The 27,136-nt window shown below is 40.2% G+C and overlaps 2 protein-coding genes across 4 annotated transcripts in view; one reads left to right on the forward strand and one right to left on the reverse strand.

Moving 5' to 3' along the window:
- Positions 1 to 27,136, reverse strand: part of PPP1R21 (protein phosphatase 1 regulatory subunit 21) — a 645,938-nt gene that overhangs the window by 232,363 nt on the left and 386,439 nt on the right. The window lies entirely within an intron of this gene.
- CALM2 (calmodulin 2) overlaps positions 1 to 27,136 on the forward strand; it is a 1,210,617-nt gene that overhangs the window by 27,856 nt on the left and 1,155,625 nt on the right. Inside the window, exon 1 of one of the 3 annotated variants that reach the window (XM_050754899.1) lies at positions 1,363 to 1,367. The exons of 1 other annotated variant lie outside the window; for it this stretch is intronic. The gene's annotated coding sequence lies outside the window, so the exon portion shown is untranslated. Of the gene's footprint in view, positions 1 to 1,362; positions 1,368 to 14,757; positions 14,763 to 27,136 lie in introns of those variants that run through there. One more of the 3 variants, XM_050754910.1, reaches the window with a different exon arrangement.

Below are 27,136 nucleotides of genomic sequence, written 5' to 3' on the forward strand. Positions count from 1 at the left end.
TCCGTCTCCTGGGTTCAAGGGATTCTCCTGCCTCAGCCTCCTGAGTAGCTGGGATTACAGGTGCCTGCCACCACACCTGGCTAATTTTTTGTACTTTCAGTAGAGACGGGGTTTCACCATATTGGCCAGGCTGGCCTCAAACTCCTGACCTCAAGTGATCCACCCACCCCAGCCTCCCAAGGTGCTGGGATTACAGGCCTGAGCCACCCTGCCTGGTGAGAACCAGGCTTTCTTGTGTGAATACAGGAGGATTAAAAAACAAACAAAAAAACTGTGGTCCTGAATCTGAATTGGAAATGTTACTATTAACTCAGAGGTATTTTATATTTAAAATGTGTGCTTTTCTGTATGTGTTGTTTTAAAAACAGGTTTTTAAAGGAGATTTTTTTTTTTAACCTTGATATCTCTGTCCATGGAAGAGGCCTAAAAACAGTGAACAATCCTGTAGTGATCAGCACCCATAAAAGCCAGACTGTGATTTTTGAATAGCTTTTCTCATTTAAAGAAACCAGGACTTCTTGGAGAAATGGCTAATTTCAAATCTTGGGAAATGTATTATTTTGTTAGGGCTGTTGTAACAAAGTACCACAAACTGAGTGTCTTAAACAACAGAAATTTATGGTCTCACAGCTCCAGGCGATTTTCTCCCTGTTTCTTCACACTGTCTTTCCTCTATATGTATTTCTGTGCCCCAATTTCCCCTGTTCATAAGGATACCAATCATACTAGATTAGAGCCCACTCTAATGACCTCACTTCAATTTGATTACCTCTGTAAAGATTCTCTCTCTCAAAATGCAAATCAAAACCACAATGAGATACCATCTCATACCAGTTAGAATGACAATCATTAAAAAGTCAGGAAACAACAGGTGCTAGAGGGGATGTGGAGAAATAGGAACACTTTTACACTGTTGGTGGGACTATAAACTAGTTCAACCATTGTGGAAGACAGTGTGGTGATTCCTCAAGGATTTAGAACTAGAAATACCATTTGACCCAGCCATCCAAAGGATTATAAATCATGCTGCTATAAAGACACATGCACGCTTACGTTAATTGTGGTACTATTCACAATAGCAAAGACTTGGAACCAACCCAAATGTCCATCAATGATAGACTGGATTAAGAAAATGTGGCACATATACACTGTGGAATACTATGCAGCCATAAAAAAGGATGAGTTCATGTCCTTTGTAGGGACATGGATGAAGCTGGAAACCATCATTCTCAGCAAACTATTGCAAGGACAAAAAACCAAACACCGCCTATTCTCACTCACAGGTGGGAATTGAACAATGAGATCCCTTGGACACAGGGTGGGGAACCTCACACACCGAGGCCTGTCGTGGGGTGGGGGCAGGGGGGAGGGATAGCATTAGGAGATATACCTAATGTAAATGACCAATTAATGGGTGCAGCACACCAACATGGCACATGTATACATACGTAACAAACCTGCACGTTGTGCACATGTACCCTAGAACTTAAAGTATAATAAAAATAAAATAATAATTCCCCCCCCCAAAAAAAGGATTCTCTCTTTCAATGAAGTCATATTTTGAGGTACTTGGGGTTTGAATTTTAACATATGAATTTTGGAGAATATAATTCAACTCATAACTGGCAGTCAGTATACAAGATGAGCCTCAAATATCTTGTCATACTAGATAGTGGGGAACCTATCAAGACTTACCAGGGTCTGGCTGAACACAGTGGCTCATGCCTGTAATCCCAGCTCTTTGGGAGGCTGAGACGGGTGGAACACTTGAGGTCAGGAGTTTGAGGCCAGCCTGGCCAACACAGTGAAACTCCATCTCTACTAAAACAAAAATTAGCTGGGCAAGGTGGCAGGTGCCTGTAATGCCAGCTACTTGGGAGGCTGAGGCACAAGAATTGCTTGAACTGGGGAGGCAGAGGTTGCAGTGCACCAAGATTATGCCACTGCACTCTAGCCTGGGAGATAGAGCAAGGCTGTCTCAAAACAAACAAACAAACAAACAAACAAGGACTTACCAGGGTCATGTCCAAAGACCCAGGAGCCAGCCTAAAGAGGTTTCCATTGGCCAAAGACAGGATGATAACAATTTGAGCTTCAAAGTTGATAATAATTTATTAAAACTCATCAATTATAATTAAATACATGTGTTCAAAGTTATATATTTATACACATATATATGTATAAATATAGGTGTTTGTTTTAAGTTGGTCTTCTTTAGAACATGATAGACAACTAATTCCATGTCTTGAAAATTGATAATGGAAAAGAATTAAGCATTTGTCCTACCTTATACTATCAGTACCATTATATTACTAAATAGTTAATGAGGGGAACTATCTTTATTTCAACTAGTAAATTTAAAAAGAAATGATAGAATTAAAGTGTCACCACTTTTTAACCCCCAATGATTTAATGGATATAGGCACTGAGCACCAACAGCCGCTGATGGTACAAAAAGAGACAGGCAGACATGTCTCCATATGAAAGAAAACACCATCGCCTAGTATTCTCAAAGGAATCAAAGTTGAGTATGATCATACCCCCAGATCTAGCTGCCAACCTGTGGGAAATAAAGAGGACAGAGAAACTGGTTGAACTGCTTCATGAGTGCATAATCAGCAACATTCAGAGTATAGGGGAATAGATGGTCTGTGTTCCTCAACAGATAGGGTGTAAAGAAGAGAATTGGAAAAGGAACCTATAACTTGGAATAGAATTAAAAGAAAAAAATGTTAACAGACAAGACAAAACAATAGTCTAGGAATGCACATGGAATGTTTTATTACATTTGGGTGATAATTCTGTAAAGAAAGTAAATTGCTTTAATACCCAGATAGTGGTTACTTTTGGGGAAAGAGGAGGTTATAATTTGAATGAGCATTTGGAGAAGCTTCTGGGCTGGGATTGGGTTGGCAGAGTTCTGTTTTTTGGCTTGGATGGTGGTTACAAAGGTGTTTGCCATAATGACTCATAAAGCTATGCTGTACATTTTTTGTGTATATTTTTCTGTGCCTGTCTTTTGTTTCTCAATCAAAAGGTTTGTCTTCTCTTTGTTTTTATATTCCTTAAGAATAGTGCAAAACACAGAGAGCTTTGGAAGAGACTTTTGCTGTATATTGCTTTCATTTTAGGACACTTGTCAATGTCTTCCAAAAGTCCTAGTGTGACCCCATTTCTCCATTAAATTCAACCGGGACTGTTCCTGGAATAACAGACAAACACACATTTTATCTGCAGTCTGACTTAAGGACAGTGTAGGAGGAAAACAAGAAAGAGGCCAGTAAAGTAGGAAATAAAAAGTCTTGCCATTCAAGATATTCTTGCAAAAAATATTAAGTGAAACTCCTGGGAATGTATATGTATAGGTATGGCAGTGTTAGTATGGTGGTATCACAAAATTTTTCTGAGAAGCTAGAGGATCCCTCACTATCTTCTCAGGTCTACCTCCTCAACTCTATTCAGATTAGGCAAACAAAACAGCTTTGATTCATTCTATCTATTGATCTTTTGACTTTAAGATGTTAAGGGGCTACCCGGAGATCAATTTGTTACCCTTATCAATCTCTAAGTCTTCAGCAAAGTTCTCTCTGAAAGCTAACTTTCCTGAAGTATCATTAAAGCAAAGAAACAGCATCCACTTTATATCACAATAACTCATTACCTGTAATGAGTGAGATGAGGGCCATGGGATCTGTATCAATCAGACAATTTGAAAGTATTTATTGAGCATAGATTTTTCTACAGAGTCTCAATTCCAAATATGTCCTATTGTATGACTGGAGTTGAAGCTCTAAATATATGGTCAGCATAGATACATTATAAAATAATTCTTTGTCTTTCCTTCTTCCTCTAATGAAAGCAGTGTCACTCTTACAGGTAGATCTGACAGATTAATACATTTTTAAAATTTTTAAGTGATTAGAACCAGACCCAGACAATCTGAGGATGTGCCCCAGAATCCCCACAGTGCCACTTGGAGGAGTAGGGTTAGTAAGCATGCAGTGTTATTTAAATCCTGTCAATTTTTAAGGTCTGGTTCAGCATCATCTCTCTGTTTACAAGTACCTTAAGAGCATTACAAATGGAACTGCTCATAACCCAGCTTTCATTATTGTCATTATTACTATTGAACATTGTTTCCCAATCACTTTATGATGGTTAACTTTGTGTCTCTATCTGGTTGCCAAGTTTTCTGTAGGCAGCAATTAGGTCTTCTATTCCTGTATTCTCCATTACATATAGAAAACACTCAATACTCATTGATCTCATTGATTGATCCTTCATTTCATCCACTTATTCAACTGACATTTTTTTTTTTTTTTTTTTGAGACGGAGTCTTGCTCTTTTGCCCAGGCTGGAATGCAGTGGTGCGATCTTGGCTCACTGCAAACTCTACCTCCCGGGTTCAAGTGATTCTCCTGCCTCAGCCTCCTGAGTAACTAGGATTGCAGGTGCCCACTACCATGCCTGGCTAATTTTTGGATTTTTAGTAGAGATGGGGTTTCACCATGTTGGCCAGGCTGGTCTCAAGGCCGCCTGCCTTGGCCTCCCAAAGTGCTGGGATTACAGGCGTGAACCACTGCGCCTGGCCTTCAACTGACAAATATTTATTAAGGACCATCAATTTATAGATGTGGGGTTACAGCTGTGAGCACGTCTATGCTCTCCTGAAACTTCCACTTTAGTGGTTGGAATCAGTAAAAACACCAGGGTACTTTCATTTTCTTTTCCAAATTATGAACCCTAAAATGACCAACTTCACAGCAGTAGCAGAGGTTAAGGTGCACTTTGTACAAAGAAAGTTTCCAGCACATTCTGCTGCTTAGTGCTATGCTAACAAAACAAAACAAAGCAGGCTCACCAGGTGTGAATTCATTCTGATCACTCTCCCCTTCAGTGAGGTGCTTACTTCAAAAAGCCAGGTATTACCTTTCAAAGTCCTGAGGTGGGAGGAATTCACACAGTTTCCCTTTGGTTCCCTTACTTTTTCCCATTATTTTCCCTCAGACATATACTATTTTATATAATATAGTTATATATGTATATATGTGCATACATATATGTATGTGTATATGTGTATACATATGTATGTATATATGTGTAGACATATGTATACATATGTGTATATGATGTACATATGTGTGTATTTTTATTATTTATTTATTTTACAATTGGGGTCTTGCTCTGTTGTCCAGGCTGGAGTGTAGTAGCACCATCATAGCTCACTGCAGCCTTGGACTCCTGGGCTCAAGCAATCCTCCCACCCTTAGCCTCTTGAGTAGCTGGGACTACAGGCGTGCACCACCATGCCCAGCTATGTGTGTGTATTAAAGTCTGTTTCTCTTCCCTGCATTCATAGTGGTTCTAGGGAGACTTTTATTTTAAACAGTAGTCACCCCAGTGCCCTTTGTCCTCTGGAGGGAGTTCTCAAAGGCAGGGCAGCATCAAAGCTGTAAACCTTTGCTTTTGATTCTCTTTTTTGATGCTGGAACTTTCTCACCACCTGCTTTTTATTTGTCTAAGCAATAATGGTATGTGGGAAGCCTGGGAATCTGGCTGCTTCTCAACTGTTGTTATTTAGGTCATCAGTAGTGTTGAATGGCAAATTTTATAGCACTGTAACAACAGCAATACTGATTCTCAAAATATGTGTTTTCCTGGTTATATTTGTTTTGACAAGATAATCTTTGACAGAAAGGAGAACTAAAAAAGCGAATATATTTGTTCCAGGCTAATTCCCCAAACTTCATGATGCACACAATGTAAGAGTTATAAAACTCTAGCTTTAAAAAAGTAATTATAGTGCACATTGGTATAGTGCTGCATATAATGTTATAAATCAATTAATAGATATCTACAAGGATACAGGTACCTTCTGAATGAAGATGAAAGTGGGAAAGTCACAAGGATTGCCCTCAATAAATATAAAATCACCCCTGCAGTGGGATGCAGCCCACTTTTTTTTGAGGGCAATCTTTGTGACTATCTTGGTATCAGGCCAAGATAGTAGGTACAATAATGCTTGTTGACTAAATAAATTTAATTCATTTCTTTTATCTGCAACTCCCAAATCCCTAATACTTCAATAGTGGATTATCTTTGAAGATAAGACACATGTTATGAATAGGAATAGGAATAGGATTATAACAAATCATACATTATTTTAAACTAGTATGAGTATGGTCAGAATTTAGGGTCTTAAGCCAGGGTTAACGTGAATAATTGTTCACTCACTCTTTGTGCATCATCTGAGTAATCCAATTACAGACAGATGGGAAAATAAAAGTTTCCAAAACAGGAATCAAGAGCATTTTTCTTGTTAGAAATGCACATTCTCAACATTTCCCAGGTTTGCTCTAGGTGATTCATTCTTGATACCCAAAGAATTGCTGTCAGAGGTCTTACTACTCAGAAGTGGGGCTAAGTGTGTTTGAAGAACTGTAAATGTATGGATTGTCATGTGGGGTGATTATTTTTGTTTGTCCAAATAGAAAGGGCACATGGAAAGCAGATGGCTGTCATTAAGCACAGAATGGCTCCAGATGACAGTACTGTTCCCAAGTTGAGCTCTGGGGAAACTCAAACCAAGTCGACTATGGACAATTGATGGGTAACTGCAGTATTTCCTACATAGACTCCGACCTGAACTTTATGCTGCATTATCTCCTTGCGGAGAGAGATTTGTTTACTGAGCAAGAGATTTCTGAAATGATTCAAAGTCCTAAAGGTACAGAGTAAAGGATTCTTGTCAAACAAGTAGAGTTCACATCTCTATTCCAGACCAGGAAGAGCAGAGAAAATATAGACATTTCTTAGGTTTCTTCTTTATTCATACAAATGGAACAACAGAAATGCAGTGATCCTGGAGAGTCTTAGGCTGAGAAACAGTTGGTCTCATCAAATGAGTTTCTCTAAGAGTAGATCATTTGGGGGCCCATATGTTAGACAGCTAGTTGAGTATTTCTACCCCCTAAAGATATGGCAGCTTACAACCCTTGAAGGACAATTAATTCTGTTAATATGTTGCTACTGACCTGTGAATTTGAACTATAATTTCCTCATATGACATATTTATAACAGCCAGCTTGCTTCTCCCTTCTATTTCCATAGCCCACGAAGCTAGAACACTCTTTCTAATTTGTCTAACTAGTGAGTGGAACTCAAAAGTTTTTAGTCAGGAAGAACTTGAAACCTGACCAAGTCTCCAAGCAGAATGCATAATGCACATTGACTACAGAGTTATATGGGAGATTGTCCCTAAAAAACGTGTGAATCATAACTGTATAAATTAAAATAAATCTGTGTGTATACTTAAATAATAGGTCTTTCTAAATTTACCCCAACTTCTCGAGCTGTGTTGAATCACATTTGCATTCATTCATTCATTCATTCACTGAACAAGTATTTATCAAGCACCTACTATACACTAGGCTCTGATCTAAGTACTAGGAATATAATTGTGATCAAAAAGATGAAAATTGTGAGGCTTACATTTAGTGTATTTAACAATAATGCTTCAGCATATGAATAACATTCACCAAATTAATTCCATGATTGCTCCAAGTGACCCATTTTACTTTAGTCTGTCTCTGACCACTCTTGGCTCTCAATTGTTCTTCAGTTTATTTCCTGCCTAGTTACTTTAGTTTGGCACATGGATTGACAGACTTTCAGATCAGAGTCTGCACTTTGTTCTTTGTATTCCAAGCAACTACCTTTCCCTTCTGGCGTGGTTCCCCTGACAATAAATGACCCCATAATAAACCTCGTGACTTGCACCCCCAGAGCCTACCACTTTTCTTACAGCCCATACATACCGGAGATGGCCTGGGCCACAAGCAGATGCTAGACAGTAGACTTGTGCTTTGTCCTAAGCTCTAGAATGCATGATTGTGCACAGATTCTGCTTGGCGCAGGGAAAGCTGAAAATAAACAAGGCAGTTCCAGGGCAAAATCAAGAAGCAGATGAAGATGACTTTCATACCTTAACTTCCTGTTTCTTTCCCTTTCCTCACTTGGTACAATTTTTTTCTATCATTTTACATACTGCTTTAGTCAATTTAGGGACCAAGAAAAGGGGATGTTTCTTCTCTGACCTGTTCCTTCTGCCCCCATGGAAGGGAGCCCTGGCTGTAGCAGCTAGAGGCTTGCTCCCTCTGAGCTACTAGGAGTGGGGAAGATCCATTCAAATTTCCTTCCCTGTCCCCTGAGCTCGAAGTCTTCATTAATTATGCTGTGCCTTAAGCCTCTTGAACACCAAGAGCCAGAGCAACCACCCACAGGCCTATGTCTCTGTATAATAGTGGTAAATAGCATTAGTTGAGTTCTTACCTTGTACTGGGCTCATACTAAACACTTTACATGTACTATCTGCTTAATCCTCCCAACCTGATGAAATAGGTATATTATTGCCACAGCGTGAGATCTGAGTGGAAATTTCTTTTACTGTTGACCAGGCATACAGTGGAGTTTTGGCTCTAGGGGCTAGAGTTCAAGAGAGAAAGTGGGCCGGGCACGGTGGCTCAAGCCTGTAATCCCAGCACTTTGTGAGGCCGAGGCAGGCGGATCACTTGAGGTCAGGAGTTCGAGACCAGCCTAGCCAACATGGTGAAACCCAATCTCTACTAAAAATACAAAAATTAACCAGGCATGGTGGTGCATGCCTGTAATCCCAGCTACTTGGGAGACTGAGGTAGGAGAATCACTTGAACCCAGGAGGTGGAGATTGCAGTGAGCTGAGATTGCACCACTGCATTCTAGCCTGGATGACAGAGTGAGACACTGTCTCAAAAAAAAAAAAAAAAAAAAAAAAATAGATAAAGTGTTTTATGTTAGTTATGTATTGCTGAGTACTCCCAACAGTTACCTCAAGTTTAGCAGCTTGAAACAACAAACATTTATTATCTCACAGTTTCCAAGGGTAAGAAATCTAGGAGCAGCTTAGCTGAATGTTCTGGCTTAGACTGTCTCATGAAGTTGTAGACAAGATGTTGGCCAAGGCTGCAGTCATCTGAAGGCTTGATTGGGTTGGAGGATTGGCTTCTAAGATGACTGACACTCGTGGCTCTTGGCAAGAGTGGTAGCTGACCCCACTCATTGAAAAGACCTGAGTTCCTTGCTGGATGTAGGAAGACTGAAGAAGACTTCAGATCCTTGCCTCATGGGCCTCTTCTCTAGGCCTCAAGCTATGGCAAGGGGCTTCCCGGAGAAAGTGTAGTACAAGAGAAAGCAAGGCAGAAGCCACAATATCTTTTGTAACTTAGCCTTGTAATTGACATTTCATCATGTCTGCTATATTCTATCCATCACATAGACCAACTCTGATACAATGTAGGAGAGAACTACCCAAGGGCATGAATACCTGGAGGTGTAGATCACTGGGGGACCACCTTGGGGTTGGCTACCACATCTTCTAAAGCTGAAACTACAAACTAGCTGTCTTCCATATTAAAAAACCAAGTCCCAGAGTGCCTCTTATTGCCTGGCAATATCTGGCTTTATTGATTACATATTATATAAGTGCTGGGCTGGCTAGAAGTGTTGTCTTCCCACTCAGGTGAAATGCCCACACAGGATTAGGGCTGTCAGTTATCTTTACTGACAAGTGTAAGTGGGGTACCCAATTTGGGATTATTAGTTTGCAAAGGCAGTTTCAGTATGGTTAGGTCACAAGAATGCTCAGGGCTAGAGATGGAATGAGAAGGTCGACGAAAGGGATCTCCTGCTTCTGATGGGCAGATACAGTGTCTTTGTTTCCTATTGTGTATGAAAGTGACATAGGAAACCTGGTTTTGGTAAAAACTGTTGCAAGGGTACTTTTCATTGATGCTGAATAATTAACAGAATGAAAGGAAAACATGTAGACACTTTCTTTGGCAAGATAAAAGGAACACAGCTGTAGTCATTAATGTAAAACATTTCCCATTTGTGTCTGATTAATATAATCACTTCAGGAATACAGGCAAGAGAATCATGGGCTCTGAAGTGAATCTAGCAGACTCTAAAACATGTTTCCACTGGATATTTCTATTAGGGCTGGCTCTGCCCTACCTTCCTTTTCCAAAAACAAAATAGAAAGTAGCTATTCCTTTTGGGAAATGGAAAATGATGCTTGCTTTGAAGACACTGTGGAGGCTGACCCAGGCACCATGGCTGATTTATGTGCATTACACAAGTATTTTGTTAGAGATGATGCCACATTAAGACACACGTATGTATCTTCCTCTTCTGTAAAGCCTTCCCTGATTTTGCCATGGTGATCCAGGTACTCTCTCTTCTTGTTTTGCCCACATAGAAGTTTGGATTAAGGGTAAGAAAGGAAAGGTCATGTTAAAATGTGGAGCATTTGGGGGTGAGGAGGGTTGCATTGCTCTAAGGATTGTTGGGGAAGTCTCAGACTTCCCAGTTAAACTTGCAACTTCTTGATTCTCATTTTTCTTCAAGAGTGAATGTAGGGTGGGATATACTCCCTTCTTGCTGTGCACCAAAATAAATACACAGGCCCTTTCCATTTTAAGGGCTTTGTTTGGGACTAATTATCATGGAAAAACAGAAGGTAATAACAAAAATAACAACATGGGGAAGTACAAAGTCTCTAAAAAACCTGACATGGTGTTCAACTTTATCCGTATCTGTTACCCAGAAATGTAGATAGCTTCTCTTCTGCTGTCAAGGGCAAGGCTGTCATCAGAACTTCTCCTTTCTGAACCTTTTCCCTCCCTTATCTTGTTCCCACAGATCCCCTGCTCTTTCTCTGAGGGCCTCTTTGAAGATGTGTAAGAGCAGTTTGGGTGTGGACACATAAACATCCGTGTGCCCCCAGAAAGAATCATTTACTGTCAGGGTCATTTAAAAAAAAAAAATTATCTTCATCTCTCTCAATGCCTCCCTTGTGCTTCTAAATATTTTTTGCAGTACAGCTGAGAGCAAAAAAAAAACTGTGGCTAGGGAGAAGGGACATGGGGATGAGGCAAAATAGGGGCTATGAGTAGGCACCAAAGGCTAACTATACCTACCTACCTACTTGGCCATTTTGCTGAGGGCCTTTGGTAGTTAGTCTGAATGGGGTTCCCCGGAAATCATTTCTAGGTGAAACATTTAATAGGCTACTCTAGGTGCATATTCTCTATAAATGTAGATCTGGACACTGTAGATGTTAGTGTACAAATCAGGAATGTAGCCTGGTGTAACCTGGAAGCCAGTGCCAGTGACACCACAACTTGATAATATCACACAAGCAGAAATCTTGGCAGCCTTGGTTTGCTAAATGAGAATAAAACATGTTAGTCATTTCTAATAGGAGAAGAGAGAGTATATACAAAGTCAGCTTTTAAAAATGTCTCTGGCTGGGTACGGTGGCTCACGCCTATAATCCCAGCACTTTGGGAGCCCGAGGTGGGCAGATCATGACGTCAGGAGATTGAGACCATCCTGGCCAACATGGTGAAACCCTGTCTCCACTAAAGATACAAAAATTTGCTGGGCATGGTGGTGCATACCTGTAATCCCAGCTACTCAGGAGGCTGAGGCAGGAGAATCGCTTGAACCAGGGAGTCGGACGTTGCAGTGAGCCGAGATCATGCCACTGCACTGCAGCCTGGTGACAGAGTAAGACTGTTTCAAAAAAAAATTTTTTTTTCTAACTGTTAGTGTGCTTGATGCATTTGGCAAGAAAAGGTGAACTCTAAGTTGGAGAAGGTGGCTGATGATGCTAAATTGTTTGGAGAAGTTAAAAAAAAGAAGAAAAAAAAAACACGGAAAGATTCTGAGAAACTCCAGATGGACTCGAACATGTTGAGAGAGGCAGCGAGCAGCCGTATGATAGATTAAGTCTGACTTGAGTCTTCATAATTTTTTAAAAGTAAGTGAAATTCTCAGAAAGCTAAATTTGCTGAAAGAAGGGAAGAACTCTAGAATTCATAATTATCTGTCCAGGGGTTGAAGAACTGTTTACGAGTATGGATCAGCCCAAGGGTAAAATTGGAACAATGGACTTGTTGCCCCGTCCAAGATAGCTGGGACTTCTGCTCCTATCCAGCCATATAGAATTGCTTATGGTTCCCTGAATACACCATACTGGGACCCCTCCCTCCCAACCCTACCATTCTTATTACCTTCCATCTGTGACAATTATCACAGTTTGTAATTAGATACTTGTTTGATAATTTGATTGCCTAATTTTGTCATTCTGCAAACTTCAAGAACAGGGACTTCGTTCTATTCAGAATTGTATCCCTGGCCAGGCACGGTGGCTCATACCTGTAATCCAAACATTTTGGGAGTTTGAGGCAGGAGGATTGCTTGAGACCAGGAATTCAAGACCAGCCTGGGCAACATAGTGAGACCTTGTCTCTACAAAAAAAATTTAAAGATTAGAAAAAATTAGCCAGATGTGGTAGTGTGCACCTGTAGTCCCAGCTACTCAGGAAGCTGAGGTGAGAGGATTGCTTAACCCCAGGAGGCAGAGGCTGCAGTGAGCTGTGATTGTACCACTGTACTCCAGCCTGGACAACAGAGTGAGACCCTGTCTCAACAACAACAACAACAAAATAATTGGATCCCCAATGCCTACCCAGTGCAAGCTCTTAATAAATATGTTTAAACAAATGAAGAAATGAAGTTTTGCACATGTTTTTGTCCCTCTTCTTGGAATATTTTCCCTCTTCCTATTTGGCTGGTAAACTCATATTTATGTTTTTCAAAACTCAGCTTGTGTCACCACTCCGAAACACTGCTCCTGCCGAGGAAATTACAGCCTCTTTTCTCTCTATGTCTTCTAAGCATCTGGACCGCTACACTCATAACACTGTACTGCAATTGTTTGTTTATGTGATTCTCTTGAAAATTCGCCTATGAGCTCCTTGAGGTCAGGGACTGGATCTTATTTATCTTTTTATTCCCAGTACCCAGTGGTATTCAGTAGGTGCTTATAGATATAATCAATGAACTTTATGTTTTCTAGCCATCTCCTCCAAGGAGAAGTCCATTTAGGAGCAGTGCTGAACTAAAGAGGAGGAAGGTCAAACTAACGTACCTGCCCAGGGCCAGGCTAATTTGAAAGAGATAGTCCACTCCACTGAACAGCAGAAAACCTCAGGAGCTGGTGGCATCAGGTACAGGGAAGACAGAGCCTAGGTGAAGGAGTGAAAATCGGGAGTAAGAGTGTGTAGGAAGCCCCTAGACGTCTAGGTTCCCACCCACTCTACAAAATAGGAAGACGGGTTTATGGAGAAGCTAAACCAGTGAGGTGCTAGAGTCTGAAAAGAGGAAAGTGAGAGCCTCCGTGCCCTTCTCTGCCAGGTTTAGCGGCACTCCCTCTTTCCCCTCCGCCCATAGAGATGGGGTGATCCTTCTCTGGAGAAACTGAATACCACCAGAGAAGAGACCTACTTACATTAATTGTAGGGATACCAAATGAAAAAGTTTGCTGGCCATCTGTTTATATTCTAGTAAAGGCCACCAGAAGACAGGGCCACCAACATATAAATAGCTTCCAAACATCTTTCAAATGCTTTGTTTTATTTAATATAATCTGTTAACCCAAAAGTAACTGAGACAGATCTCAATCAATTTCAAAAGTTTATTTTGCCAAGGTTAAGGACGTGCCCCTGACAAAGCCTTAGGAGGTCCTCATGACATCTGCCCAAGGTGGGCAGGGCACAGCTTGGTTTTATACATTTTAGGGAGACATGAGATATGAATCAATATGTGTAAGATGTACATTGGTTTGGTCCAGAAAGTCAGAACAACTCAAAGGGGGAGAAGGGGCTTCCAGGTCATAGATAGATAAGAGACAAAAGTTTGCATTATTTTGAGTTTCTGATTAGCCTTTCACTGAATACACAATTTACATGTGAGAATAGAGTACAGGAATAGACACTTATGCCTTAGTCCGCCTTAGTGAAACAATAGGGCAGAGTAAGCAGTCAGATAGGCAGTTGTCTCAGGTGAACAGAGTGATGACTTTCCTTGTGAGCAAATTGTGAAGGAAGTATGTAAAATAAATATTTTACATTTTGTTTTTGTTTTAAAATAAAAAACAAAAACAAAAACATAAAACAAACAAACAAACAAAACCCTCTTTATCTTATTTAGTAATAAAATGGGAGGCAGGTTTTTCTGATGCAGTTTCCAGCTTGACTTTTCCCTTTGGTTTAGTGATTTCGGGAGTCCTGAGATTTATTTTCATTTCACAAAATGAATAGAAAAGATACACAAAAATCACTGCAGATGTGATTAAATCCCCCAATAGTGTAGGTGGAAGCCAGCAGAATAAAGACAAAAATTCAGAGGAAGACAAAAGGCTTTCAAAGAGAAAAAAAAAAAAAAAATCTTTCCAAAGGATTGGAGTAAAAGAATACTACTGGACTTCTCAACAACATTGGGAGCTGGAAGCTAATGGAATATCTGAAAGCCATTGAAAATCTGAGTAAAAATGATTTTTAACCTAGAATTCTATACTCACCCACCAAAACAAACCTTTGATTATGGGTGAGGATAGGATATACACATTTTTATACATGTAACATCACAAAAAGATGTTCTTTTCACATATCCTTTCTCAGGAAACTACTGGATGATTTGTGCCACCAAATGATGAAATAAACCAAGAAAGATCCAAGGAACAGGGGATTACACACAGGAGTCAGGTGAAGGGCATCTCCAGAATGATGACCAAAGGAAGTCCCTGAAGACCAACAGATAAGACTAGGCCAGGTGGCAAGCCCAGAAAGTAACCTGTGTGAATTAGGCGGGACAGGGGGCTCCAGGAAGGATGCTGCCAGGAGGAAGAAAATGGAACTACTATTAGATTACCTAAGAGGCTGGCCATGTGAAAGTTTTTATTGAGAAGCATTTTACACAGCTGTTGGTTTATTGTGGGAACAATTGGTTCTATGAAATCCAAGCAAATGAAAAAACATAAGCAATTACCAACTTCCAAAGAAATTAAAAGATATGCAAGAAAAAATGTAATCTCAACATCTTTCTTGATTCATCAGAAAACAATATTTCCAGTCATATTAATTGAACTGAATATGGATTTTACCAAAAGATGTGATACAGTTACATTGGGAGAATGGGAGAAGGGGCAGAGGAAGAGTAGAAGTGTTAATAGCCTCACCACCAACAAAAGGAAATCAATAGGTAATATCTAACTTGATGAATAGAGAGAGAATCACAAATCCAGGAACTGCAGGCAAATAGAAACAGCTAATACAGCTGAAAGTGATTGTCTCTGGATAATAGGATGTTGGGGGTGGGATAGAGTTGCATGAAAATACGGCTGTTTTTTGTTATAAACCTTTTGAACTACTTGACATTGTAAGCTACGTACAAATATTGCTTTGATAAGTAGAAATTAGTTTTTAAAAAGCTATCATATTAAAAGGGTAACAAATTATTAGCCTGCTCCATTGCTCTAGTGTCTCATTATGGCTGTGCTCTTCTGCATGTAGGATGGAAGAGGTGATCAGAGAAAAAGTCAGGGACAGTTTATGAAGTGGTTTGTGTGCCAAGCCAAAGAGCTTGGGTTTTATTGTAAAGGGAATGAGGGAGCCTTTGGAGATCTTAAACAGTGGAGTAATAGAATCAGACACGCTCTCTAAGCATTAGTTTCCTCATCTGTAAAATGACAAGTTGGCCTAGGAAGAACCACTCTGCCACTTTCCCCTACCAAACATTTTATTGTAAAAAATTTTAAATGTTTATTGGTTACTACTTAAACAATGTATTTATTAATTAGTTATTTTTACTAGCATTTTATGTTTTATTAAATTATAAATTATTTAAATTTATGAAAAATTTTCAGAAAAATTAAATTAAAATAATTACATAGTATTCATGTAATCACCTAGATTCTGCAATTAACATTTACCATATTTGCCTTCTCACATAATGATCTATCTATCTGTCAGAGCCAGTCAAACCAGAACAACTCCATTTTGAGTGAGGGCTAGGAAAATGAGGCTGTTACTTGCTGAGTTGCATTCCCAGAAAGTTAGGCATTCCTAGCCTCTAGATGTTTATGGTTAAGGGAACAAATTAATAATGCTTACTAAAACAGACCCTGACTTGGGAGTGTCCAGATATCCCGAATCTGGAGAATAAAGGCATTCCTAATTTTGCTTTAAAGATAATAAACAATATTGATTCTTGCAAAATATAGTAATTAAGAAAATTAATTCTCTATCACAAACCGTAGTAGCATAGCACATCTCCCCGTATATACAAGCATTGTATCTGGGGTAGGTGCACTCCTCCTCTAACTTTTGGGAACATCCTACTCTGTCTATGGAGTAGCTGTCCTTTCACCACTTTACTTTTTTAATAAACTTGCTTTTACTTTGCACTGTAGACTCGCCCTGAATTCTTTCTTGCACAAGATCCGAGAGCCCTCTCTTGGGGTATGCATTGGGACTTCTGTCCTGTCTATCTATCCTTTTGTCCATCCATCAATCCATCTTATATTTTTGATACATTTATGGACATCAATATATTTCATCTCCAAACACTTCAGCATGTCTATCATTTATTAGAGTTCAATATATTTTTAACAGTGTTTTGGGGCTTTTTGCAAATCTTTAGTGTACCATTCCAAAGTGTTGACAAATACACAAGTTTGTATGACCCATACTCTTATCAATATATGGGATATTGTCATCACTCCAGAACGTTTTCTCATTATTCTGCCATTTTTTAATTTCTTTGCAACTGTAAAATCCCAACACAGGGTAGGGTGATGACATTTAAGCCATTCCATGAGTGTGGGAAGGAGTGAGAGAGGAATATGGGGTGGAATTCTCAGCATGGGTTGAGGTTCCAGGAAAATCAGAGAAGTTGACAAGATGTGAAAGGTTCATTGTGGTGAAAGTTACCAGATAAAGCTTTAAAATCTACTGGCAAAGTCTACACCAGATGACCTCTAAGATCCCTTTCAGCTCCAGTGCTCTTTGTTTCTGGGGTTTGGAAAGCAGACTTTATTTTCAATGAATTTCACAGTCATTTAGTGTGCAGCTGTAGCAGGTACTGAAAGGCTTGCAGCTACTACTAATGCCATCTGTCAGTGGGCAGAATTAACCTTCTTTTACCCTGGCTCAGGGCTTTGGTTATATCTGTCTGATTTTGTAAGGTGAAAGTTGGTAAGCGGGAGTCTGTTAGTATACCATCCTTGACATCTGGTGATAGCGCCTCTTACCCACCTTCTGTAAGAATTATGCAGTGAATACTTTTCCTGTCATGACCAATGATGGCCATTTGTAAGTCAGCTGGCTAGAGTTAGGGTTGTAAGTACAGGAATTTCTCAATGTGAAATTAAGTAATATTAGGACCTGTAGTCTCACATCCTTCTTAGCCAGTCAAGACTTTCATGAATACTTAGTAAAAAACTGCTATCTGGGAGAGTTCTGATTAAACTCTACATTTGTACAGATCATTTATTTTCAGAATGGTGAAGATGCAGAAGTGGCCGGGCGCGATGGCTCATGCCTGTCATCCCACCACTTTGGGAAGCTGAGTCGGGTGGATCACTTGAGGTCAGTAGTTGGAGACCAGCCTGGCCTACAAGGTAAAACCACATCTCTACTAAAAGCACAAAAATTAGCTGGGCATGCTGATGGGTGCTTATAATCCCAGCAACTTGGGAGGCTGAGGCAGGAGAATAGCTTGAACCCGGAAAGCAGAGGTTGCAACAAGCCAAGATCGCGCCACCACGCTCTAGTCTTGGTGACAGAGTGAGATCCATCTTAAAAAAAAAAAAAAAAAAAAAAAAAAGCATTTGCCCAGGCTGGAATGCAGTGGTGCGACCTGGGCTCATTGCAGCCTTTGCCTCCCAGCTTCAAGTGATTCTCCTGCCTCAGCCTCCCAAGTAGCTGGGATTACAGCACAAGCCACCACACCCGGCTAATTTTTGTATTTTTAGTAGAGACGGGGTTTCACCATGTTGGCCAGGCTGGTCTCAAACTCCTGACCTCAGGTAATCTGCCTGCCTAGGCCTCCCAAATTGCTGGAATTACAGGCATGAGCCACTCTGCCTGGCCCCCAGTAAATGTTAAATAAATGAATAGAAGTTATAAAAAGGCATTTCCATTAAATAAAACAGTTTGAAAATGCAAGTTGTGCCAGGTTTGGTTTTTCAAGGCCTGTCCTTTGCAGCAAAGGTATACCATTCTCTGAAATGATCCCTGGCAGCAACATCATCCCCACAAAGCCTTGTTCCACTTCTGTGCCTCCACCCTGTTACAACTTAAGCATCTGTTATGCTCTGTACTATACATCTCTTTGTTTTCTTGCCTGTATCCCTTATAGTCGTGGTGTACCTTAACGGCAGAATCCCTTTATCTTTGTGTACTAAAGCCATGGATGGAAGTTGAATAATGTATTCCTGAAGTTATGAAAGCTGAGCCCATTTGTTCATCATGCTATAGACAGCATTAACCAGAAGCAAAAGCTTATAGTATTTTGATAAGATTTTTCTCAAGAAGTATTTGTTGAAAACTGTTAAAGGTAAATTATTAATCCATTGCAATTAATGTTCCCAAGGACCTCTAAGAGCTCATTTTCTGTTCTGAGTAAGCTCTATCATCTTCTGTGAACTAAGCTCTATTTCACAGGAAAATGAGGCAGATTGTCTCTGATGGGATATTGAACAGTGGTAGTAAGTCTGATTGGGAGGACAATTTTCTTCTCTTTCATAGAGAAACTTAACAAGACTAGGATTTCCAAAGGTGACATAAGAAGGCTAATAGTCTAGAACTAGTATTCAGAAAATAGTAATTACTGGGGATGGGGTGTGTATAATTATTTAACTGGAAATGTAGATCTTAAGTTACTTAAGAACATTTTTAAAAAGCAGGTTACACCAATGGAATTTGGTTGCTACTGAAAGCCAAGGAGTAAATATTTAATAATTTTACTATTTAGAAAATGAAGATCCCCAAATCTGCTGTTACATTGAATAATCTAAGAGCACAGTTATAATCTGAGATCTGAAGCAGGTCAGTTCAGATTTCATAGCCTATACTTTCCTCTTCCCTATATCATAACTCTCTGGAAAAACAAATGAGATGACTGATATGAAAACACTCTAAGAATGGTTTATATCTCTTTGTATTCTTTGATACTATGGTAAGAATTGTGTCCTGGCTGCAGAGGATTGTCAATAAATATTACTTCTAATTGTGCTGGTAGTATAGTAGAAAGAGCATAGACTGGTATTCAAGCCATGACTGTGGGGCTCACTACTCAGCAGCTCTGGAAAAGTCACTTTAGGTTCAATGAACCCCCATTTTTCTCTCAGGAATAATTAAATGTCTCTTATGCATCACTCTGCACAAGAGCCAGGCTCTAGCTTAAGCACTTTACGGTATTACCATATTTAATTCTCACATCACATAGATAACAATAATAGATAGTTATATTTTCCAGTTGGAAATAGGCTTAGGGAAATTAGATAACTTGCTCAAGGTCACCAAGCTCCTCTACCTACAGCTTCAGACATAAATCCAACAGCTTACTCACTATCGCCATCTAAACGTCAAATAGGCACCTCAAACTTTATCTGAAAACTCTTTCTTTAGTCACTCATTGCCATCCCTGTTTCTCAGTCATCCATTTCTCAGACCAAAACCTAGAACCATCCTTGATTTCCCTTTCTCCCAGTGCCTGCTTCCAGTTCTGCCCCATCAATCAATCCATTAGCTAGTCCTCTGAGCTCTACTCAAAAATACATTACTCATTCAGCTACTCCTTAGTAGCTCCACTATTACAATAACCCAAGCCATCATCATCCCTTACCTGGGCTCCTGTAATAGCCCCATGCTTCTGTGGCATCATGCCTCCCCTAGCCTCCTCCCTACAGAAGAGAAGACAGAGCCTAGAGCCTTTGTGCTCCTGGTAAAACCTTCATCCCTTCCTCTCCCACCAGAGTTATGTATGGCCTCACTGCCGCAGTCTATCTGGGAGGCCACTGCTACAAGTCCCGTCCTGCCCCTTATCCTTATATGTGTGCCTTGTATTGCCACAAGACAGGACTGTATGCCCATAATGCTCTGTATATTTTTTCACCTGACCCTATTTCCTTACCCTCCATAACACAAGAACTTTCATTGTGCCCCCTGGAATGTGTAGTTCACCATTAGCAAAATTTCCTATATTCTCTTCACCTTCTTGGCCTAACTGAAAATTAGCTGTCCGCTAGGGCACTGCTTCCTTTGCAGTTCCCTCAAGAGGTGGCTGCTTTTCTGTCACATCCCGTGTTCCACTGGGCCTGGAGGCAGGATACATAACCTGTGTGCTCCTATTGCTGCTTTAAGACCATTTTCCCTTGCTCTTCCTAAACTTGCACCACCCCTCCCCACAAAATTTGAATCTCTTTACATTAAACAACTGCCAGCCCTTCTTTCTGCAGCCATCTGCAGATCTTGGACCACTCCACTTCATTCCTTGAAGAGTTTAGCTCTTGTCTAACTGTCATTGTCTCCAAAGGTAATCTTGTTTTAATTCTGAATAATTTCTATGACATGCAAATAATCCTTTCCGTGCACTGACCTCTCAAGTCTTTGACCTCTGCCTTTCCTCTCCTCCAGTGGTCTTGTCTTCCAACCTACCTTAGCTCCAACTGCATGGTCATGCCTTGTCATTACCAATAGCTGCAACTTCTTTTCCATCTCAATTCCATATAACCCACTCTCTGACCCCTCCTAATTTTCCCATGCCATCCCTCTAGTACCTTGTCAGGATTCTACCATTGTGTTATACCTCACTTCCTCATTGCTTCAGTTCCTTGCTTTTCCACCTTAGTTTGCATGTTTCTTTCCTACAATCACCCCTTGCATACCCACCTAATCTCTTACCCCTCTCTCCTTTCACTGTACTCACCTGATGAAATCCCTCCTGATGATGCCAACTTTCCACTTCCTCTGAATGAGCATCCACATAGATAAACATGATTGGAAAACATGCTGACTGTGCCATGTTAAATTCATCACCACTGCTGTGGATTCAGTTTTGTCCCTTCTAAATTTATGTTGAGATTTTATTTCCAATGTAACAATACTAAGAGGAGGGGCCTTTAAGAGGTGATTCATGGATTAATAGATGAATAGGTTAATAGGTTATCAACAGATCGGGTCTGTTAAAAGCCAGTTTGCATGTTCTTTTCCTGTTGCCATGTGATGCCCTGTACCACCTCAGGACTCTCTGGAGAGTCCCCATCAGCAAGAAGGCCCTCATCAGATGCAGCTCCTCAGTCTTGGACTTTCAGCTTCTAGAACTGTAAAAACTGAATTTCTTTTCTTTATAAACTACCCAATCTCAGGTATTCTGTTATAGGAACAAAAAACAGACTAAGACAACACCAATCTCAATTAGGTCCTCAGTGCTGCAAGATAATCCTCCTACCTTTCCTTAATATATTCATTTTCCTCATCTCTTAGATGACTGCTTCACTTTTCACATCTTTTCTCAAACCCCCAACACCTCTCCCCCTCCTTATTCTCAGCTGAGGATCTTGCTTCGTGTCTTATTAAGAAAGCAGCAAAAAGCCTTAGATGAGAAATTCTGCTACATCTGCCCACCCACCTGCATTTACACCTGTAGGTGCTGCCTGTCCCTCGGTGACAGATGAACTGACTGCATTCCTAAGGCCAGCCTGTTCACTTGAATACCAGATTCCATTCCTCTTTCCCTCTCAAAGACATTCCCATCTTTTTTATTAATTTTTCCCTCTTGACTGGATCATTTTCTCTGCCGTACATTGTTATTTTTCTCAACTTAAAAACCAAAGACAAAAATACCCTCCAGCACCGCTTGATTCTTCTGCTCCTTTGCAGCAAAACTCCTTAAAGGTGTCTTATCTATATCTGTTTCCACTTCCTCTCCTCCCCTCTTACGGTATTTGTCTATATACCCTCATTTTATTTCTGTACTTAGAGAAAATAAATGTAAAAAAGAGAAAAATGGTCATTAAATGTGACAATTCTTATCTGAGCTTTATAATAAAGTTGATTAAGGTAAAGAAAAGTGAATGTCAATTTTTCCTTTGGATGGTTGAAATAAAAATAATATTTTAATAATAACAATAGCTTATGTTTATTAAGGACTTACTACATACTAGACCTTAATCAGGCACTTCAGGTATGTTTTTTCCTTTAATTTTTATAACAAAAAACTCTATGAGAATAGTACTGAGTTACTCCAAATTTTACAGACAAGGAAACCAAGGCATAGAGAATTCAAATAGCTAAAAGCTATTTTGTCTCAAATGCACTCCAACCAAGCACTCACCCCTACCACTCCACTGAAGTAGCTCTTGAAGTCACTACTGACCTCCATGCTGCCAAATCCAGTGGTCCAATCTCAGCCTTCATTATACTTGACCTGTCTGCAGCACTTGACACAGTTGCTCACTCCCTTTTCTTCAAAACATGTCTTTTTCACTTAGTTTTGGAGACTCACTTTGTTCTCCTTTTTAGCTCTGTGGCCGTTCTTTCTGTCTTCTTTGCTGGGTCCACCTCATCCCCCTGACTAGCAGAGTGTTCCAAGTACCCAATGGCCCAACCATTAGACATCTTCTTTATCTATACATCCCCGCTTGGGAATCTCACCCAGGGAGGGTCATGGCTTTGAAGCAATCCAAGCAGGGAGATTCTAACTTACGTCTTTAGCTATACTTCTCTTCTAAACTATGGAACTTTCTACATATAACAGCAGTTGATATCTCCACATGAATATCTGATAGGCATCTCAAACTTGATGTGTCCAAAACCAAATGTCTGATTACCTGTCTACTCCCACCCCAAATCTGCTTGTCCTACAGGATTTTCATCTTAGTAAATGACAGGTCTGTGCTTCTAGTTGTTTAGGCCAACAACTTGGGAGTCATTCATGATTATTTGCTTTTGTTCACACTTGATATCCAGTCTGTCAGCAAATCTTGTTGATTCCACCTTCGACATATATCTGGAATATGACAACATCAACTGTTGCCATCCTGGTTCAAGCCACTATCAATTTCTCCTGGATTATTGTAATAGTCTCCTTGTTAGTGATGCTGTATCCAGTCTTGCCTCTTCCAATCTTCTTAACAGAGTAAACAAAATGATCCCTTTAAAAGCCAAATGTTTAGCCATTCCTCTGCTCAAAACCCTCTAGTGGCTTCCATCTGATAGGCAGCACATGCTCACGTCCTCCTGTGGTCCCAAATGCCCTACATGATGGGAACGCTGCCCTCCTCTCACCCCCTTCCTCTCCAAATACTCTTTCCCTCCCTCCACCTACTCCAGCCACACTGTCCTACAAAAACACCTGGCATGCTCCCACCTCAGGAACTTTGCCTATGCTATTCTTCTGGTCTCTACTTCTTTCCCCAGGGTCCTTCCCTTCCCACCTTTGGTCCTCTGCTCAGATGCCACTGTATTAGTGAGGCCTTCCCCAGCTACCCTATAAAAATTAGTAATGTCCTCAACCTCCCTTAACCCAAACCTCCCTTTCCTTTTCCCCTGCTCTGTTGTTCTCCATAGCACTTACCACAATTTGATAATTCCATATATTATCTATGTATTTATTGACTGTCTGCCCCTAAGCTTCATGAGAGAGAAATTTTATCTTGTCCACCTTCATATTTTCAGCACCTAGAACTGTGCCTGGCATGTAGTGTTTAGCAAACATTATTTGTATAAATAATACATTAATTATAGCTTTGCTACTATAAAATGTTATTACTGATGTTGTTATGTTAGTTCAGGTTTTTCCTTCTTTAAGTAGCTAATTTCTATTCACCCTCCAAGACTTCAGTTAGAATTCCCAAAATCCTACAAGCTTTCCTTTGTCTCCAAGGCTACATTAGTGTCCCCTCTCTAAGCTCCCGTGGGAAACTGAGCACATTTCTGTCACAGAGCAGACCTGGGTCAGATGATAATGTTTGTTTACCTGGGGAGATTCCCTGCTGGATTACCAGCAGGGCATAGTATTTTTTTTTTTTTTTTTTTTTTTTTAAGAGACAGTGTCTTGCTCTGTTGCCTGGGCTGGAGTGGAGTACAGGGGTGGTGTGATCATAGCTCACTGCAGCCAGCCTCAAACTCCTGGGCTCAAGTGATCCTCCTGCCTCAGCCACATAAGTAGTTGGGACTACAGGCACATGCCACTGTGCCTGGCAAATGTTTTAATTTTTATTTTTGTAGAGATGGGCTCTCACTTTGTTGCCCAGGCTTGTCTCAAACTCCTGGATTCAAGCAATCCTCCTGCCTTGGCTTCCCAAAGTGCTGGAATTACAGGTGTGAACCACAGCACCCAACCATGGTATGTTTTATCAGGGGCCTCCCACAATGTTTGGCAAACATCAAGTAGATGTTTGAAGGCAGGAAGAAGGGAAGGATGAAGGAAGAAAGGAAGGAGGAAGGAACTAAGGGAAGAGTGATGAAAGATAGGCTATGGCTTTCCTTTCAACGAAAAAAAATCAAATACTTTACAAATTCAGTTAACACACCCTTTAGAATTAACTTCCTTTTTTCAAAAAAAAATTGCGGCAAAATGCACATACAAATTTACAGTTTTAATCATTTTTAACTGTATAGCTCAATGGCATTAAGTCCATTCACATTGTTGTGCAACCATCCACCAGAACGCTTTTCATCTGCAAAACTGGAACTCTGTAACTCTTAAGCAATAACTCTTCATTTCCCCCTTTCCCCAGTCCCTGGAAACTATGATACAACTTTCTCTCTATGATTTTGACTATAGGTACCTTTTATCAGTGGAATAATAAAATATGTGTCTTTTTGTGACTGGCATAGTGTCTTCAACGTTCATCCACGTGGTAGCATGTATCAGAATTTCATCCATTTTTAAGGCTGAATAATACTTCATTGTGTGTACGTGTTTTGCTTATCCATTTATCTGTCAATGCACACAAGTTGTTTTCAGTTTTTGGCTATTGTAAATAATATTGCTGTGAACATGAGTGTGCCAATATATGTTCCAGTCCCTGCTTTTCTTTTCCTTTTTTTTTTTTTTTTTTTTTCTGAGACAGGGTCTCACTCTGTCACCCAGGCTGAAGTGCAGTGGCATGATCTCAGTTCGCTGCAGCCTCGACCTCCTGGTCTCAAGCACTCCTCCCCGCTCAGCCTCCCGAATAGCTGGGACTACAAGCGCATGCCATCACACCCGGCTAAATTTTGTATTTTTTGTAGAGACAGGGTTTTGACATGTTGCCCAGGCTGAAGTCCCTGCTTTCAATTCTTTTAGGCATATATCAAGAAGTAGAATAGCTTGATTATGTGATAGTTCTATTTTTAATTTTTTGAGGAACTGCCATACTGTTTTCTATAGTGGCTGCACTATTTTACATTCCCACAATAGTGCACACAGGCTACAATTTCTCCACATCCTCGCTAATAATTATTTTCTGTTTTTTGTTTTTTAAAAAAATAGTAGCCATGCTAATGGGTGTCAGGTGGCACAGACTGCATTTTAAAATCTAAGTACATCTGCAAATAGCTGCAAGCCCCCAACTGTAGGTCATTAGCCTGAAAGGTAGCCAGCAGTCCTGAGATGAGCTTCTGGCATTTGTTCACTGGCTGCACTGCCTTTTCTCTGCTGGCTCCCTTGCTGGTTTCTAGCAGAGCCCCAGAGACCACTATTGAGCAGCTTCTGGGGTGTAAAGTCTCACAATCCCTGATGCCCAGCTGCTCAGCAGCATTAAATATACACTGTGAACTTTCCTCTCCTCTCTTCTCCAGCAGCCCTGGTGCTTACTTTCTGTCAGTGTGTGGGGTTGCCTCTCCACACTCATGGGTCCAACTCCTCCCTAAAATTCCATAGCTCACAGAAGGCAACTGAAGTTTACTTGCAGAAAAGAGATAGCATAAGGACAATTAAGCAGTCTGAGTGAGTTATAAAACAAAATAAAAAGAAAGTGAGGACAGGTTCTGAGGACTTCTTGTAGTATGGGCTAACAAGGATGAGTGAAGGAACACCTGGCAGGCTCTTTCCCACAACTGCATACCCCAGCCTATCAGCCCGTCACCCCTGGAATCCACCTCTGTTCTTAGGGAGCTTTGGTGTGGCCTTGGATTATTTCCTCCATATCACAAACAATTCTAAAAATATTTCCAAAAACTTCCTTATGTGCAGGATAATGGAAGGGACGCTATGATTTAAAAATGTTAATTTAACAATGAACTGTTTTGCTTGGCAAGCCAGTAAACCTCATCATGTCTGTTTTTTCAGCTATAAAATGAAACTCTTGGACAAAATGTCTTAAGGACCCTGCCAGCTCTAAATAATTGTAATTCCAAAACTTTGAGTGATCCAAAAAATAAATCCTTTTACTTTTAGAAATGTTTATGTGTATATGTATATATATATACACTTTATCTCGGATATATTCAACCCATAAAATTTTGTGTAGTCTAATGTTTAAATAAGTTAGTGGTTTTCTAAATATAACTTAGGCAGAGCAGTTCACTTGGGGTTATGCTGGCTGAATTTCAAGTAATCCACCAAGTGGGTAATTCACATATGGTCAAGCATTAGAAGGCTCCAACCAGTCTTTAAAAGGCCTGAGAGTCAAAGCAATTCTATCTTATTCTGCACTGAATGGTGGCCTGGTTAATATAGAGTAAACCTCTGAAAACGTAGACTTGAATGCTGCTGTTTGTCCTCTGCTAGAAAATTGTAAATTTGCGTGTCTGCATTTGCAGAGGGCTGTGACTTCTCAGTCATTTGCCCTCTTAGCCATCAATTTTTCTCTTCTAAAAGCACACCCAAAAGTGTCACTGGATTAACTGTAAATATGAAAAGCTGCCTCAGAAGCAAATATATAATATCAAGTGCTCAGTGGTAGTCAAAGGCTATAATTTCCCATGTTTCACTCCCTTTTATTCATTTACTCACTGTCAAATTCACGTTGCAAACAATGTAAAAAGAGACAAAATTCAGAATTGTCATCAGCTCCCAGAGTATCACCAGGATTGAAAGGTAAAAAACCTGTCATTGCTATGGGCCAGGAGCTGTTTTAATGGCTTTCCCAGCCTGTTGAGAGTCATTTCAGGATGCTGAGTCAAAGAGAGTGAAACCTGAAGTGACCCAGCTGTTAGTCTCTGACATACCTTTTAACTGATGTCACCAGGCATTTCTTAGA

The sequence above is a fragment of the Macaca thibetana genome, chromosome 13, assembly GCF_024542745.1.
Source record: "Macaca thibetana thibetana isolate TM-01 chromosome 13, ASM2454274v1, whole genome shotgun sequence".
NCBI lineage: Eukaryota > Metazoa > Chordata > Mammalia > Primates > Cercopithecidae > Macaca > Macaca thibetana.